The 19,046-nt window shown below is 48.4% G+C and overlaps 1 pseudogene; it reads right to left on the reverse strand.

Moving 5' to 3' along the window:
• Positions 1-18,660, reverse strand: part of LOC142297295 (phospholipid scramblase 2-like) — a 138,478-nt pseudogene extending 119,818 nt beyond the window's left edge.
• Between the last annotated feature and the right edge of the window lie 386 nt (positions 18,661-19,046).

Genomic DNA, 19,046 nt, shown 5'->3' on the forward strand with positions numbered 1-19,046 from the left:
AAATAGGCAGCTGGGGATTGGGGGCAGCCGTACCTGCCTGCTGTACTGTTATGTCACCGCCGGAGTCTGCTCCATCGACTTCTGCTCCGATCGCCAGGCGACGACGTGTTCCTGCCGTGGATGGTGCTGGTGATGGGAGAGGAGTCGATGCCAGCGGCACCGTTGGGCGCAGGCTCCGATCATCCACTGGGCTGGGTTATCTTGGGATCTGCAGTATTGCTGGCTGACTGTGGGTGGCATGTGTCTTCCAGCTGAAGTTGCCAGCATTCAGCTACAGCCAATGGGTAGACACCACACCCTTCTTATTCCCCCTCCTGTCACATGAGCACTGCCAGAGATAGTTCTGATTTTCCTGGCTCCTGTTACGTTCTATTCTGTTTGGTTATTACTGTGTGCTGACTGTGGAGACAAATTGGTGGCAGCGGTGGGATACTACTCAGCCTGGTTTACCCAGGGGAGCTGCAGCGGACTGGTGTTCGTGGACACCATCCAGGGCTCAACAACCAGGAAGGCACATAAGCATACCCAGCAGGCCATAGGGGAGGTATTCAGGTTTCGGATGCTGCCATGTCCAACCCCACCAGCTCAGCCATGGGACAAGGACAAGAGAGGAGTTACGACCGCTGCAGTAAATGGATGCTACAGGATCTGTGCCAGAGGCGAAAGATTATCTACTGGAACGCTGAGACTCGGTCAGACTTGATCCAGAAATTAGTCCGTTGGGATGCCCAGAATGATGCAGAGGACGATGAGGATCCCGCCGATAGTGACCCAGAGGATTTAAACTATGTGCCACATCATGGATCTAGTGACAATCGAAAATCAACTTTGTCCAAAATGGCCCAAGCCACAGCGTTGTTGGATGCATTGGGGCCTAGATCCTCAAGAGAAGAGAGGGCTTGGGTTCTGGAATATGTCTATGGGATTCCAGCTGCCGTACTGCTAGCACCAGCCGGTCGAGAAGGATGGTCCTGCTACCCAGCAGAAGCTGCGCCAAAACAAAGGACTACAAACAGGGCCTGTGACTCGCCCAATCTATGGCGCTGTTATACATGTGGGCGCCATGGACATATAGATAGAGATTGTCTCCAAAACCAAGGCCGCATGCTTGGAGCCCATCTACCAGCTCAGCCGGTCAAGAGCCAGGGACTACGAGACACTGTTTCCTCCATTACCCTGGTAAGTCCAGTTATTGTTTCCCCAGAAGACCCTGTACCAGATTCCCAATTATCCATCTCCCTGGCTGAGGGCCAGTGCTCAGACATTCCTCTGGCATGTGTGCAGTTGAACCTAAGGACCGACCAGGGAGAGGTCAAGGTGGAGCTTGTGGACAGCCTTCCCACACCTGGTATTTTGGGGACCAACCAGGAAGTGATCGATGTGGGGATTGCGAACAGCCTCCCCATACCTGACATTGTGGAGACTGACCAGAGCAAGGCTGATGTGGAGCTTATGGACACCGTCCCCACACCAGTTATTTCAGGAAAGGACCAGGGAGAGGTTGATGTTAGACTTGTGAACAGCCTCACCACACCTGTCATTGTGGAGACTAATCAGAGCAAGGCTGATGTGGAGCTTATGGACACCGTCCCCACACCAGTTACTTTGGGGTCTGACCAGGAAGAGGTCCATATGGAGTTTATGGACAGCCTCCCCACACCTGTTGTTTGGGAAGGACGAGCCAGGAGGAAGTTGAAGTGGGGTTCATAGATGGCCCCACCAAGCCTGTTGTTTCGGATACCACTCAAAGGGAAGTGAAAGTGGGGCTTGTGAATTACCTGCTCACAGCAGTCATTTTGGAGAATGACCTAGGACAAGGACTATCCAGTCAGTTTGAAGCAGCCATCACCCACCTCCAAGCCAAGCAGGACCCTGATGTGGATCTTTCTAACATCTTTTCCAGGGATGGTTTGCATTCCCGGTCTCCATCATCCACTTCTGAGCCAAGAACCGTGAGTAAGCCTAACCACACTGTGGCTATTGACTGGGGGAGGATTGATAGTGGGAGATTTGTGCAGGCCCAACTCATGGACCCCACCTTAGTGCTTGTCGGCAATATGGCTGCTCAACTTGGGGGAGGTAATCAGGGGGAGGTGTATAGATGCAAGCCTCTGTTGCTGACCTCACCATTAAAAAGGACAATGCCGTCAAGAGGAGAAGGATGATCGGAAGCCTATCATGTCTGGCTAATAATAAGAAGGGGGAGGAATGTGACGACATGGACTCTCATGGGTTAAAGTTTCTTAAAATCCAGCCAGACAGCATGATAGATTGTCTATAGACGGGGGAGAAGTCCCTCATTGTTTTTACAAGACTCTTGTTGACTCAATGTAATTGTGTTGGCCACTGAAAGCCAGACGTATTGTTCTCCAGACTTTTTCAGTAATCATTGTATTGTAGTTGTGTATTGATAATGTAATTACCTTAGTAGCCATTGTCTAGTCGGTGACTTGCCGACTCCATGTAGATATACTGAGTCTTTCTATGCACATCATTTAAATGAACATTATCCATGCAGCTTGAAATTCATCCAATGGGAGAAGCACTCTTGTCCAACCAATCGATGAGGACGCAGTGTATCCTAAGGGAAGGTTTGACTAGAAAAGGGACTTCTTTAAGCCACCAGGGTTGATGAAGGTTGTTGGATGCTGATGGATCCAATCTAAGCTCTTCGGAGCTGACTAGAGGATCAGGATATCTTATGGCTTCAATCTAGGGGCACCGGTTCCGGTTGGAGACCATATCCGCAGCCTAGGGATTTCGACTCCGGCTGCCAGGATTAGATCATCATACCAGGACTACCTAAGGAGGACACTCAGGTTGAGACAATCCGGTCACCTGGCTACAGACTTTGCAGACCTCACACAGCTTCCTAAATCTGGTGTTATTCCAGTCACGGTGGGTGCCCGCCAAGAGCGGGGTGCTGCTGGATTGGAGTGAGTAGCCCTGGAACCTGTGAGGCATGGACATTCTAAATCCCTGGTGAGCCAGCGGAAGGGTGAGACTCTGTTGCCTGTTACATTTGTGTGTTTTGCTGGTTGTGTTATGTGCCGTTAATTGTTTGGGGATCCAATAAAGTCTAATTATTGTGGTTACCTCACCCTGTGTTGTCTGAGTAGTGTTACGCCCACGGTTAAGGAGGCCAGCGTTCAGTTGGGATGAGCCCTGAGCTACGCTGTCTTTCTAAAGGCGGCGGGTTTTAGTGGACGAGAGCACCCACTGAGCCCCGTGTCTCCACACTGACTTTTGCGTGTTTTCTGACTACCCACCTGCCTACTGTTTCTGTACCTCGCTGCCCGATCCGGATTTGACCTCTGCTACGCTTGCTGACTACGTCATTGCCTGCCGATTCTGTCCCTGTTCCGCAATTCCTGGTTTGACCCTGCCTGACTACTACTCTTATCGGACTGCAGCCTTCCACAAGTAGGACCCCCAGCACCCTGAAACCCTTTAACCCCTATACAGGAATTTGGAATTACATAGGGCTCTGGTGATCACTACCTGTGGAAGGCTGCAGTCCAATGAGAATAGTAGTCAGGCAGGGTCAAACCAGGAATTGCGGAACAGGGACAGAATCAGCAGGCAATGACGTAGTCAGCAAATGTAGCAGGGGTCAAATCCAGATCGGGCAGCAAGGTACGGAAACAGTAGGCAGGTGGGTAGTCATAAAACACGCATAAGTCAGCACACAGGAATAACCAAACAGAATAGGACGTAACAGGAGCCAGGAAAATCAGAACTATATCTGGCAGTGGTCATGTGACAGGAGGGGGAGTAAGAAGGGTGTAGTGTCTTCCCATTGGCTGTAGCTGAAAGCTGGCAACTTCAGCTGGAAGACACATGCCACCCACAGTCAGCCAGCGGTACTGCAGATCCCAAGATAACCCAGCCCAGTGGATGATCGGAGCCTGCGCCCACCGGTGCCACTGGCATCGACTCCTCTCCCATCACCAGCACCATCCATGGCAGGAACACGGCCTCGCCTGGCGATCGGAGCAGAAGTCGCTGGAGCAGACTCCGGCGGTGACGTAACATGTACCTGGCTAGCATACAAAAATATGGCGAATCCCATGCCATTTTTTTTGTGGGATAAAAACTCCAGCATACAGTCCTGGATGTAGTATGCTGAGCCTTGTAGTTCTGCAGCTGCTGTCTACTCTCCTGCATACACTAGTGAATGGAGCATGCTGAGCCTTGTAGTTCTGCTCCCCCTCTCTTTCCCTCCAGCATACAGTCCTGGATGGAGAATGCTAAGCCTTGTAGTTCTGCAGCTACTTTCTGCTTTCCTCCATACAGACAGACAGCAGAGAGCAACTGCAGAACTACAAGGCTCAGCATACTCCATCCAGGACTTTATGCAGGAGTTTTTTGCCTCCAAAAAAATTACGTGGGCTTCACCATGTTTTTGTATGCTAGCCAGGTACAGCAGGCAGCTACGGGCTGCCCTGAACCCCATCTGCCTATTTGTACCTGGCTGGGAACCAAAAATATAGGGAAGCCCTTTTTTTTTAATTATTTCTTGAATTTCATGAAATAATTAAAAAATAAAAAATGACGTGGACTTCGCCCAATTTTTGTGTCCAGCCAGGTATAACTAGGCAGCTGGGGATTGAAATCCGCAGCACAGGGTGCCCAAGCTTTATGGGCACCCCTGCTGTGAATTGCAGTCCGCAGCCGCCCCAGAAAATGGCGCTTTCATAGAAGCGCCATCTTCTGGCGCTGTATCCAACTCTTCTAGCTGCCCTGGTGACGGGTGGCTCACTGGGTAATAATGGGGTTATGGCTAGCTGTATATTATCAACTGGCCCTAAGCCCGAAATTCATGGTGTAACGCCAATATTAGATATGGCCACCATGAATTTCTAGTACAGATTAAAAAAAACACAACACAGAAAAATATTTTTATTAGAAATAAAACACAACACAATTAGTGACTCCATCTTTATTGAATAAAGAACCCCCCCTCCGCAGTAATCCTGGGTAAAGGGTCCTGCGCCGTCCAATCCAGATTCAATATCATCTTATTGGTTTGCTGGAAGACAAAGCGATCAGATGATGTGTCAGGTTCAAGGGCCTGAATCACATGACACAGCAACTGATTGCATAAACGGCTTTTATACAATCAGCTGATGCATCAGTGCAAAAAAAAAACCAACAAACTACACACTTCTGTGCAGACTCCTGTCAAACTGCAGCAGCTGATAGTTTAGCCGGCCGGGCAGTAAAAAGCAGGCCTCACCGCTCGACTTATAGTGTCAGCTGATTCCGTCAGGTGACTGTATCAGCTGATCATCGCCAGGTCTGAGAGAGAAAAGAAAGAGAAAAGAGAGAGAAAAAAAAGAGAAAAGAGAAGAGAGAGAGGAAGAGAGAGAAGAGAGAGAGAGAGAGAAGAGAGAGAGAAGAGAGGGAGAGGGAAGAGAGAGAGAAGAGAGAGAGGAGAGAGAGAGAGAGAAGAGAGAGAGAAGGGAGAGAGAGAGAGAGAGAGAGAAGAGAGAGAAGAGAAGAGGAGAGAAGAGAGAGAGAGAAGAGTTGAGAGAGAATAGAGCGAGAGAGAGAGAAGAGATAGAGGAGAGAGAGGAGAGAGAGGAGAGAGCAATGCAGCCTCATTCCGTGAACCGCTCCGATTTTAGAGGTGTGTCCCGCGCTCACAGCTGATGTCCGGCTCCTCCCCTCAGTGCATAATTAAATTATAATTATAAATGAATAATATTATAATTTAAAATAAATTAAATTCTTTACCAGGACTCGAACACATGAACTAATTCTCCTTAGGCAGTAGCTCTACCCATTGAGCCACTGCCTCTAATGAAAAGCATAGGAAGATTTGGCAATCTTGACCTCTGTATTGCACTTGAGAATCCAGAAGTGGATTATTCAGCTACAAAGAGGAGAGAGAGAGAGGAAAAAAGAGAGAAAAAGAGAGAGAGAAAGAAAAAGCAAGAGAGAGAAAAAGAGAGAGAAAAAGAGAGATAGGGAGAGAGAGAGAGGGAGAAAGAGAGAGAAAGAGAGAAAAAGAGAGAGCGAAAGAAAAAGAGAGAAAAAGAGAGAGAAAAAGCAAAAAAGAGAGAGAATGAAAAAGAGAGAAAGAAAAAGAGAGAGAAAAAGAGAGCAAGAGAGAGAGAAAGAGAGAAAAAGAGAGAGAAAGAGAAAAAGAGAGAAGAGAGAAAGAAAAAAAGAGAGAAGAGAGAAAAAGAGAGAAAGAGAAAAAGAGAGAGAAAGAGAGAAAAAGTGAGAGAGAGAAAAAGAGAGAAAAAGAGAGAGAGAGAAAAAGCAAGAAAAAGAGAGAACAAGAGAGAGAGAGAAAAAGAGAGAGAAAGAGAGAAAAAGAGAGAAAAAGTGAGAGAGTGAAAAAGAGTTAGAAAGGGAGAAAGAGAGAAAAAGGGAGAAAAATAGAGGAAAAGAGAGAGAGAGAAAGCAAGAAAAAGAGAGAAAAAGAGAGAACAAGAGAGAGAAAAATAGAGAAAAAGAGAGAGAAAGAGAAAAAGAGAGAAAAAGAGAAAGATAAAAAGTGAGAGAAAGAGAGAAAGAGAAAAAGAGAAAGAGAGAGAAAGAGAGAGAAAGAGAGAGAAAGAGAGAGAAAGAGAGAAAAAGAGAGAACAAGAGAGAGAAAAAGAGAGAAGAGAGAAAAAGAGAGACAGAGTAGGAGAGATATGAGAGAGAGAGAGAAGAGAGAGAGAAGGGAGAGAGAGAGAGAGAGAGAAGAGAGAGAAGAGAAGAGGAGAGAAGAGAGAGAGAGAAGAGTTGAGAGAGAATAGAGCGAGAGAGAGAGAAGAGATAGAGGAGAGAGAGGAGAGAGAGGAGAGAGCAATGCAGCCTCATTCCGTGAACCGCTCCGATTTTAGAGGTGTGTCCCGCGCTCACAGCTGATGTCCGGCTCCTCCCCTCAGTGCATAATTAAATTATAATTATAAATGAATAATATTATAATTTAAAATAAATTAAATTCTTTACCAGGACTCGAACACATGAACTAATTCTCCTTAGGCAGTAGCTCTACCCATTGAGCCACTGCCTCTAATGAAAAGCATAGGAAGATTTGGCAATCTTGACCTCTGTATTGCACTTGAGAATCCAGAAGTGGATTATTCAGCTACAAAGAGGAGAGAGAGAGAGGAAAAAAGAGAGAAAAAGAGAGAGAGAAAGAAAAAGCAAGAGAGAGAAAAAGAGAGAGAAAAAGAGAGATAGGGAGAGAGAGAGAGGGAGAAAGAGAGAGAAAGAGAGAAAAAGAGAGAGCGAAAGAAAAAGAGAGAAAAAGAGAGAGAAAAAGCAAAAAAGAGAGAGAATGAAAAAGAGAGAAAGAAAAAGAGAGAGAAAAAGAGAGCAAGAGAGAGAGAAAGAGAGAAAAAGAGAGAGAAAGAGAAAAAGAGAGAAGAGAGAAAGAAAAAAAAGAGAGAAGAGAGAAAAAGAGAGAAAGAGAAAAAGAGAGAGAAAGAGAGAAAAAGTGAGAGAGAGAAAAAGAGAGAAAAAGAGAGAGAGAGAAAAAGCAAGAAAAAGAGAGAACAAGAGAGAGAGAGAAAAAGAGAGAGAAAGAGAGAAAAAGAGAGAAAAAGTGAGAGAGTGAAAAAGAGTTAGAAAGGGAGAAAGAGAGAAAAAGGGAGAAAAATAGAGGAAAAGAGAGAAAGAGAAAGCAAGAAAAAGAGAGAAAAAGAGAGAACAAGAGAGAGAAAAATAGAGAAAAAGAGAGAGAAAGAGAAAAAGAGAGAAAAAGAGAAAGATAAAAAGTGAGAGAAAGAGAGAAAGAGAAAAAGAGAAAGAGAGAGAAAGAGAGAGAAAGAGAGAGAAAGAGAGAGAAAGAGAGAAAAAGAGAGAAGAGAGAAAAAGAGAGACAGAGTAGGAGAGATATGAGAGAGAGAGAGAAGAGAGAGAGGAGAGAGCAATGCAGCCTCATTCCTTGAACTGCTCCGATTTTAGAGGTGTGTACCGCGGTTAACAGCTGGAGTCTGGCTCCTCCCCTCAGTGCATAATTAAATTAAATTATAATTATAAATAAATAATAAATAAATGAAATGTAATTCTTTACCAGGACGGCCGGGACTCGAACGCGTGAACTAATTCTCCTTAGGCAGTAGCTCTATCCATTGAGCCACTGCCTCTAATTAAAAGCATAGGAAGATTAGGTAATCTTGACCTCTTTATTTCACCTGAGAATCCATAAGTAGAATATTCAGGTACAATGATGGATGGAGGGGTGGATGGATGAAGAGAGAGATGGATGGAGGGATGGAGGAATGGACGAATGGATGGAGGGATGGATGGATGGAGGGATAGAGGAATGGATGGAGGGATAGAGGGATGGATGGAGAGATGGAGGGAGGGATGGAGGGAGGGATGAATGGATGGAGGGAGGGATGGAGGGATGGATGGTTGGATGGAGGGAGGGATGGATGGAGGGATAGAGGGATGGATGGAGGGATGAAGAGAGGGAGGGATGGACCGAGGGATGGAGGGAGGGATGAATGGATGGAGGGATGGATGGATGGATGGAGGGATGGATAATAGAGGAATGGATGGATGGATGGATGGAGGGATAGAGGGATGGATGGAGAGATGGAGGGGAGGGATGGATGGAGGGATGGATGGATGGAGGGATGGATGGATGGATCCGTGCAGCTTCACGCCCGTGATCGGTGAGTACAAAAGAGAGAGGGATTGTGCAGGGGACGCAGGACGCATGCAGATACGCAACGTGCACACATAGCCTTAAGGCCGCTTTACACGCTGCGACATTGCTCAAGCGATCTCGTTGGGGTCACGAAATTTGTGACACACATCCGGTCGCTTTAGCGATGCCGTTGCGTGTGACACCTTTGAGCGATTTTGCATCGTTGCAAAACGTGCAAAATCGCTCATCGGTGACATGGGGGTCCATTCTCTAATATCGTTGCTGCAACAGTAACGAAGTTGTTCCTCGTTCCTGTGGCAGCACACATCGCTCCATGTTACATGTGTGAGAGAAAGAGAGAAAAAGAGAGAAAAAGTGAGAGAGACAAAAAGAGAAAGAGAAAAGCAAGAAAAAGAGAGAACAAGAGAGAAAAAGAGAGAGAAAGAGAAAAAAAGAGAGAAAAAGTGAGAGAAAGAGAAAAAAAGAGAGAAAAAGTGATAAAAAGTGAGAGAGAGAAAAAGAGAGAGAGAGGGAGAAAGAGAGAGAAAGGGAGAAAAATAGAGGAAAAGAGAGAGAGAAAGCAAGAAAAAGAGAGAAAAAGAGAAAACAAGAGAGAGAAAAAGAGAAAAAGAGAGAGAAAGAGAGAAAATTTAGAGAAAGAGAAAAAGATAGAGAAAGAGAGAAAGAGAGAAAAAGAGAGAGAAAGAGAAAGAGAGAAAAAGAGAGAACAAGAGAGAACAAGAGAGAGAAAAAGAGAGAAGAGAGAAAAAGAGAGAGAGAAAGAGAGATGAGAGAGAGAGAGAGAAGAGAGAGAGGAGAGAGCAATGCAGCCTCATTCCTTGAACTGCTCCAATTTTAGAGGTTGTACCGCGGTTCACAGCTGGAGTCTGGCTCCTCCCCTCAGTGCATAATTAAATTAAATTATAATTATAAATAAATAATAAATGAAATTTAATTCTTTACCAGGACGGCCGGGACTCCTTAGGCAGTAGCTCTATCCATTGAGCCACTGCCTCTAATTAAAAGCATAGGAAGATTAGGTAATCTTGACCTCTTTATTTCACCTGAGAATCCATAAGTAGAATATTCAGGTACAATGATGGATGGAGGGATGGATGGATGAAGAGAGAGATGGATGGAGGAATGGATGAATGGATGGAGGGATGGATGGATGGAGGGATAGAGGAATGGATGGAGGGATAGAGGGATGGATGGAGAGATGGAGGGAGGGATGGAGGGAGGGATGAATGGATGGAGGGAGGGATGGAGGGATGGATGGTTGGATGGAGGGAGGGATGGATGGAGGGATAGAGGGATGGATGGAGGGATGAAGAGAGGGAGGGATGGACCGAGGGATGGAGGGAGGGATGAATGGATGGAGGCATGGATGGATGCATGGATGGATAATGGAGGAATGGATGGATGGATGGATGGATGGAGGGATAGAGGGATGGATGGAGAGATGGAGGGGAGGGATGGATGGAGGGATGGATGGATGGAGGGATGGATGGATGGATGGAGGTATGGATGGATGGATCCGTGCAGCTTCACGCCCGTGATCGGTGAGTACGAAAGAGAGAGGGATTGTGCAGGGGACGCAGGACGCATGCAGATACGCAACGTGCACACATAGCCTTAAGGCCGCTTTACACGCTGCGACATTGCTCAAGCGATCTCGTTGGGGTCACGAAATTTGTGACACACATCTGGTCGCTTCAGCTGGAGTCTGGCTCCTCCCCTCAGTGCATAATTAAATAAATAATAAATGAAATTTAATTCTTTACCAGGACGGCCGGGACTCCTTAGGCAGTAGCTCTATCCATTGAACCACTGCCTCTAATTAAAAGCATAGGAAGATTAGGTAATCTTGACCTCTTTATTGCACTTGAGAATCAATAAGTAGATTATTCAGCTACAATGATGGATGGAGGGATGGATGGATGGATGAAGAGAGAGATGGATGGAAGGATGGAGGAATGAATGGAGGGATGGATGGATGGATGGATGGATGGATGGAGGGATGGATAAAGGGATAGATGGAGGGATGAAGGGAGGGATGAATGGATGGAGAGATGGAGGAAGGGATGGAGGGAGGGATGGATGAATGGATGGAGGAAGGGATGGAGGGATGGATGGAGGGATAGAGGGATGGATGGAGGGATGGAGGGAGGGATGAATGGAGGGATGAAAGGATGGAGAGATGGAGGGAGGGATGGAGGAAGCGATGAATGGATGGAGGGAGGGATAGAGGGATGGATGGATGGAGGCCTGGAGGGATGGAGGGAGGGATGGAGGGATGGATGAATGGATGGAGGGATGGATAGAGGGATGGATGGAAGGATGGATGGGTGGAGAGAGGGATGGATGGAGGGAGGAATAAAGGGAGGGATGATGAATGGATGGAGAGATGGATGGACGGATGGAGGGAGGGATGAATAGAGGGAGGGAGGGATGGAGGGATGGATGGATGGATTAATGGATGGAGGGATGGATGGATGGATGGAGAGATGGAGAGAAGGATGGAGGGAGGGATGAATGGATGGAGGGATGGAGGGATGGATGGATGGAGGGAGGGATAGATGGAGGGATGGATGGAGGGATAGAGGGATGGATGGAGGGATGGATGGACCGAGGGATGGAGGGAGGGATGAATGGATGGAGGGATGGATGGATGGATGGATGGATGGAGGGAGGGATGGATGGAGGGATGGATGGAGGGAGGGATGGAGGGATGGATGAATGGATGGAGGGATGGATAGAGGGATAGAGGGATGGATGGAGGGATAGAGGGATGGATGGAGAGATGGAGGGATGGAGGGAGGGAGGGATGAATGGATGGAGGGAGGGAGGGATAGAGGGATGGATGGATGGAGGCCTTGAGGGATGGAGGGAGGGATGGAGGGATGGATGAATGGATGGAGGGATGGATAGAGGGATGGATGGAAGGATGGATGGGTGGAGAGAGGGATGGATGGTGGGAGGAATAAAGGGAGGGATGATGAATGGATGGAGAGATGGATGGACGGATGGAGGGAGGGAGGGATAGAGGGATGGATGGATGGATTAATGGATGGAGGGATGGATAGATGGAGGGAGGGATGGATGGATAGAGGGATGGATGGAGGGATAGAGGGATGGATGGAGAGATGGAGGGAAGGAAGGAGGGAGGGATGAATGGATGGAGGGATGGAGGGATGGAGGGATGGATGGATGGAGGGAGGGATAGATGGAGGGATGGATGGAGGGATAGAGGGATGGATGGAGGGAGGGAGGGAGGGATGGATGGACCGAGGGATGGAGGGAGGGATGAATGGATGGACGGATGGATGGATGGATGAAGGGAGCGATGGATGGAGGGATGGATGGAGGGATGGATGGAGGGATGGATGGATGGAGGGATGGATGGATGGATAGAGGGATGGAGGGATAGAGGGATGGATGGAGAGATGGAGGGATGGAGGGAGGGAGGGATGGAGGGATGGATGGATGGATGGAGGGAGGGATGGATGGAGGGATGAATGGAGGGATAGAGGGATGGATGGAAGGATAGAGGGACGGATGGACCGAGGGATGGAGGGAGGGATGAAAGGATGGAGGGATGGATGGATGGATGGAGGAAGGGATGGATGGAGGGATGGATGGATGGAGGGATGGATGAATAGAGGGATGGATGGAGGGATAGAGGGATGGATGGAGAGATGGAGGGAGGGATGAATGGATGGAAGGAGGGATGGATGTATGGATGGAGGGATGGAGGGAGGGATGGAGGGATGGATGAATGGATGGAGGGATGGATGGAGGGATGGATGGAGGGATGGAGGGAGGGATGAAGGGAGGGATGAATGGATGGAAAGATGGAGGGAGGGATCAATGGATGGAGGGAGGGAAGGAGGGAGAGCTGGATGGATGGATGGGAAGGCAAACACGGGCACTACCGCACTCATTACCGCACACACGCAAGCACTACAACCCCCATCATCACCGCACAAGCAGGCATTACCTCAGTGACGTCCCCGCTGACAGCGCGGCTCACTTCAGTTGCTGCGTGAATATGACACAGAGCGCTCCTTTTCTATGGCGCTCCCTGTCAGCTTCATGAAGCAGAGCTGGATGCGCCACGGGACCCCTGTGGATTACGTCGGACCTGGAGGGGTATTTGGGGATTTTAATAAAATGGTGAAAGAGGGTGTTTTTTGTCTTTTATTCCAAATAAAGGATTTTTCATTGTGTGTGTTTATTTACTTTCACCTACAGGTTAATCATGGAAGGTATCTCGGGGAGACGCCTGCCATCAATAACTCCTTATTACTCTGATTGCTACCGCACCAGGGCAATTCGGGATGAGCCGGTTAGAGTCCCGGGACTGTCACATCTAATGGATGCGGCAATTCCGGGCGGCTGCTGGCTGATATTGTTAGGGTGGTGGGCTCCCCATAACGTGGCGCTCCCCATCCTGACAATACCAGCCTTCAGCCATGTGGCTTTATCCTGGCTGGTATCAAAATTAGGGGGAACCGCAGGTTTTTGTTTTTTTTTATATTATTTATTTATTTATTTTACTGCACGATATAGACCCGCTCGCCGGCGGCTGTGATTGGTTCAGTGAGACAGCTGTCACTCATCGTGGGGGCATGTCTGACTGCAACCAATCATGGGCGCCAGTGGGCGGGGAAAGCAGGGAATACCAGATTGAATAATGAGCGGCCGGCTTTTTCAAAAGAGGAAAAGCTGCCGGAGCTTTGTGACAACCGTGCAGCCTCACGCCCGTGATCGGTGAGTACGAAAGAGAGAGGGATTGTGCAGGGAACGCAGGACGCATGCAGATACGCAACGTGCACACATAGCCTTAAGGCCGCTTTACACGCTGCGACATTGCTCAAGCGATCTCGTTGGGGTCACAGAATTTGTGACACACATCCGGTCGCTTTAGCGATGCCGTTGCGTGTGACACCTTTGAGCAATTTTGCATCGTTGCAAAAACATTCAAAATCGCTCATCGGTGACATGGGGGTCCATTCTCTAATATCGTTGCTGCAGCAGTAACGAAGTTGTTTCTCGTTCATGCGGCAGCACACATCGCTCCATGTGACACCGCAGGAACGAGGAACCTCTCCTTACCTGCCTCCCGCCCGCAATGCGGAAGGAAGAAGGTGGGCAGGATGTTCGTCCCACTCATCTCCGTCCCTCCGCTTCTATTGGGCGGCGGTTCAGTGACGCAGCTGTGACGTCGCTGTGATGCTGAACGAACTGCCCCTTTAGAAAGGAGTCGTTTCACCGGTCACAGCGACGTCGCAGGGCTGGTAAGTAGTATGACGGGTCTGGGCGATGTTGTGCGCCACGGCAGCGATTTGCCCATGTCGCACAACCGATGGGGGCGGGTACCCATGCTAGCGATATCGGTCATGATATCGCAGCATGTAAAGCGGCCTTTGCTGTGAAAAGCCACGCTTTTGGTGATCAAACCGTTAGCGAACGGTAACTCGAACTGCCGAACTTTAAGCAAATCGTTCGAGTTCGTCGAACGACTCGAACACCGCCCAAAATCATTTGAATTTTAAATTGGCGAACGGTTCGAATCGAACATCGCTCAACTCTACAAATGACACACCAAAAACACAGCAAAATTCAACCCAAATGCATAAAAAATGCTTTTTTACAGCCAAGAGAGCAGGTTCTGCTATGAAAAAAAAAAATGCTGAAAAGCAACGTGTGAACATGATTGAGAATGAGATGTGTGAGGGCTTGTTTATTTTCATGGTGAGTTGCAATAGTTTGATTGCTTCTGTAAGATGACGACCAGCTATGTTGTAAATGGCAGGTATGTGGTGTACTCACAGTTCAATAATCGCACCCAAGTTCAGTGGTAAACCAAGTTGCATTTTTCATTGTATGCTTCAATGTTTCTCGGTATGCTTATAGCATTATACTATTATCTAACTTTGATGTGCAGCCTTATCCTTATGTACTATGTATTTTTTTGGCTTGCACTCAGAATATATATTAGTGCTCACTTCAGTTATCCTATTTAGTATTATGAAGTTTTTTTTCTGAATGCGAACACAGCTCCGCCCCTTTCGGCCATGTTTTTTCCATCTCCTATATAAGAAAGTCCTTGGTTACCCCTCTCCACACACAGCAGTTTTTAATTGCAATGAGATGACACACAGTTAGGGTCATAGAGCTAGGGACCCCAATATAGAGATATGTACAAATATATATATATATATATATATATATATATATATATATATATATATATATATAAACCATCATTTGCTTTTCTTCTGCAGCATTATGCCCTATCTTACTGTCACGGGCGGGGAGGACGCCGCCACCGCGCACTCGCTAATGCTCGGGTCCGGCGCTGCTGCGACTGCTGCTCTGTGGCTCGAGCAGTGGGCCGGATCCAAGGACTCGAGCGGCGCCCCTCGCCCGTGAGTGAAAGGGGTGGTTGGTTTGGTGGATTTAATCCGTGACGCCACCCACGGGTCGTGGTGAAGATGGTCACCACCGCTGCTGGTGACGGGGATCCCGGTAGCGATGTTAGGGAGCAGCTGGGATGTGGTTTTCCCCCTCCGTAGGTAGGGGTCGATGGTCCCGGGGCCCGATGATGAGACGGGGAGGCAGGGTTTGTGAGGTGCAGGGTTGCAGGGACAGCGCGGCGCGGTGCCGGATGGCACGGGTGTACTCACTCAGCAAGAGATGCACAAAGTCCTTGGTAAACCAAGCGGCTGGATGGACGGGTCCCGCAGCCGGCTGCAGTGTCTCTCTCCGGACAGGTGATGGCGGCTGTCTTTCCCTGCACCTTGATGTACTTAGTTGACTACTATGGATCCCCAACGGTAGTCCGCTCCCCGGCGTATGGGTACCGGAGGAGCCCCTTTGCCTGCAGGCGCTGGCCCTTGGGTCTCTAGCCTTAGGCAGTAGCTGTATACCCTCACGGTGTGGGCGGTTGCCTTCAATCGGGTCTTTGGCTGTTAGGAAACCCCTGTGGTTCCCGTCACACTTGGATTTGACTATTGTCGGCGGCTCCAAGTCTGGTCGGGGTCCGATGGCCCTGCCTGTGTGTGCTGGCTTCACTTCACTCCCCGGTCGGTACCGGCGGGCCAACGCCCGACCCCGGTCCTACAGTTCCGCATTGCTTCACCACTCCTGCAGACGGCCACCACCGTCTGCCAACCTTGCTGTCAGTGCCTGGGCCACAAACCCAGGCACCCAAGTGTTCACTCCTCACTCTTCAACCTCCTAAACTGTTCTGTCTCTTTTCCCGCCTCCAGGACTGTGAACTCCTCGGTGGGTGGGGCCAACCGCTTGGCTCCGCCCCACCTGGTGTGGACATCAGACCCTGGAGGGAGGCAACAAGGGTTTTGTGTTTGGCTGGTGTCACTGTCTAATGGGGGTGGGGGTGTTTGTGTGTTATCTGTGATGACCTGGCTAGTCCAGGGCGCCACATTACATAGGCTCATAACTGAATTCTGTTAGCTGTATGGAAACCTTTATACACTTTATACCTGCTTTAATAATCCATTTCTGGAATCTAAATCTCCACCTTCTTCCACTTTACACACAGTGAGGCCTTAAAAGGTATAGTAAACCCTTACCGCACTTAGGTATTGCAGTCCTTGCGGGGAGCTTGGCATTGGTGCAGGTGTCGATGGGGACACAGCTCCACTAGACCGTGGTTGACTTTGCACAGGTTCATTTTTTCCATGAAGATTTTGTTGTTCTGCTGCATAAACTTGATAAAAAAGAAAATATTTGGTGATAACATAAACTCAAGCTATCACAAGGGCATTTTAAATCAATAAACTCCAGCAATTATGGTTCCAGAACCTCATAAATCACAATCATCTATATATATATAATTGCCTTATTCTGTCTGTCTGTCTGTCTGTCTGTCTGTCTTGCTCCTTAATTGTGTCGTTACAGTGACAACTTTCGGATTGGCCGCCGGGCTCGGCCTGGCCACGCCCACCCCCACGGATTGGCCACTTGCCTCGGCCTGGCCCCGCCCCCCGCATGGATTGACCGCTCGCCCCGACCCTCCGCACGCATCGACCGCTCGGCCACGCCCCTTCCCCCGAATTCAAACGAAGCCCCAACTCCCCCAGCCCAGACATAACCTTGCGATGCTGGGATCGTGACGGAGCCGGTGTATGCTGGTAACCATGATAAACATCGGGTAAATATAGGAAGCGCTTCGTATCATGGTTACCAGCGTACACCGGTGCGGTCAATAATGTGTCATGCAGCGGTGAAAGAGTTAAAGACACTGCAAGACCCTTCATTATAGGCAGCGGCCACCCCCAGAAGAGAGAAGACAGAAGAAAGAAGACCCCGCAGTCATACTCACCAGATGCCGACCGGAAGCAGGTGAGCGCATCAAGGTCCTGCAGCGGCGGAACACACACACACTCACACACATAAGAACAGACACACACATCAGATCACGCTCACTCACTCTCACACACACCTCACACACACACCAGATCGCATCCACATACTAACAACATCCAGTGATATTGCTTACTTCTCGGCGGCGATACTGTGCATGCAGTGACCTTCCAGGACCTGCCGGAGGATCACATGGCCGGAAGCATGTGGTATCTCCGGATGTTGTGAGTGTGTGAGCGTGTATGTGCAATATCGTCAGTGTGTGTGTGCGTGTATGCGATCGGATGTGTGCGTGTATGCGATCGGATGTGTGCGTGTATGCGATCGGATGTGTGCATGTATGCGATCGGATGTGTGCATGTCGGCAGAAGGTAGAGGAGCACGGCGTGCAGCACAGCTGCTGGCACCGCCCACCGGAGGGCACAGGAAGAAGTGGGGTGTGAGTGTATGCGATCAGATGTGTGCGTGTATACTGTCTGATGTGTGATGGAGGGATGGAGCACGATGGGGGGTGCGCAGCATGGGGGATGGAGCACGATGGGGGGTGTGCAGCATGGGGGATGGAGCACGATGGGGGGTGCGCAGCATGGGGGATGGAGCACGTTGGGGGGTGCGTAGCATGGGGGATGGAGCACGATGGGGGGTGTGCAGCATGGGGGATGGAGCACAATGGGGGGTGCGCAGCATGGGGGATGGAGCACGATGGGGTGCACACCTCCCCCCAAAACACACACACACCGCCACACGCGCACCGCACAACACACCACACACACACACACACACTGGAAACCACAAACACCGCCCTACACAGACACCCACACACACAGACAACGCCGCACACACACAACACCCAACACACAAACACCGCGGCATACACAAATATACGCACATACCGCGCAACACACACACATTGCACAAAACATACCTCCCCCCAAAACACACACACACCCCACACCCACACAAACCGCGCAACACACACAGCACCACACACAGACAACACTGCAGACACACAGCACTCCACAAACAACGCAACACACACAACGCAACACACAAACAACACCGCTCTCACACACCCCCACACCCAGACAACACCCAGAACATGTACAGCGCCCTACACAAACACTTGGCAACTACACACAACAACATCTATATATATAACAAAAATCATACATTAACTACACAATACGTAAATTATAGAATACCCGATGCGTAGAATCGGGCCACCTTCTAATATCATATAAACAGTAGAAGCCAGGTCACCATTAAGCCCCTACCTTCCAATTGCAGGACAGTGTAATTTTATTCTGCTTCCTATGACCTACATGTCCATATAGACGGTTTAGAAAGGTTGATCCTACCGACAGATTCACTTTAAGTCACACATACAGTATCTGTCAGCCCAGAAGTGTAGAGGCGCTCCCATGGTAATTCATCTACACAACATATATGATCTAATAAAGAAAACATACTGTACAATAAACCCTCTATCAATCATCACTATCATGTTGACAAACTACTATGTATAATCGGGCTGTTTACAAATTTAATAATAGCCCTGAAGCATGAATGATGAAATTTTACTCACTGAAACGTAACACAGTAACCAGCAGCTAACACAGCTTGAGCTGTGATGAAAACTGTTGGTCCCATTCATTGCAAGCCATATTCAGCTTGTGTGATGGGGAATACGGATTTCCTCTGATGACAAGCAACTCACCTGATCCTGAAACATGAGAGAGGACATCTTCTAGAAGACATCATCTAGAACCTTTCTTTCAGATTTAATTTCTAAGATATTTTTAGAGTTTATTAAAGTTGCTTGATCTACATTGTTAGAAAGCAATAATTTAAATAACAGTAAACCTTTAATGGAATCTGAAGAGGCTGAAAGTTGTAGGGACTTAAAGATTAATTCCCATCTTTAGCAAGTTATTACAGTTGATAAATTCCATTTTGTGATTCCATAAAATAAATCATACTATTGATACTAATGTCCCCAATTTTGGAGTAATAGAAGTCTTAATTCGGGTCTCCGTACAGTAACACTGTC

This window comes from Anomaloglossus baeobatrachus, chromosome 3, assembly GCF_048569485.1.
Source record: "Anomaloglossus baeobatrachus isolate aAnoBae1 chromosome 3, aAnoBae1.hap1, whole genome shotgun sequence".
NCBI classification, from domain to species: Eukaryota; Metazoa; Chordata; class Amphibia; order Anura; family Aromobatidae; genus Anomaloglossus; species Anomaloglossus baeobatrachus.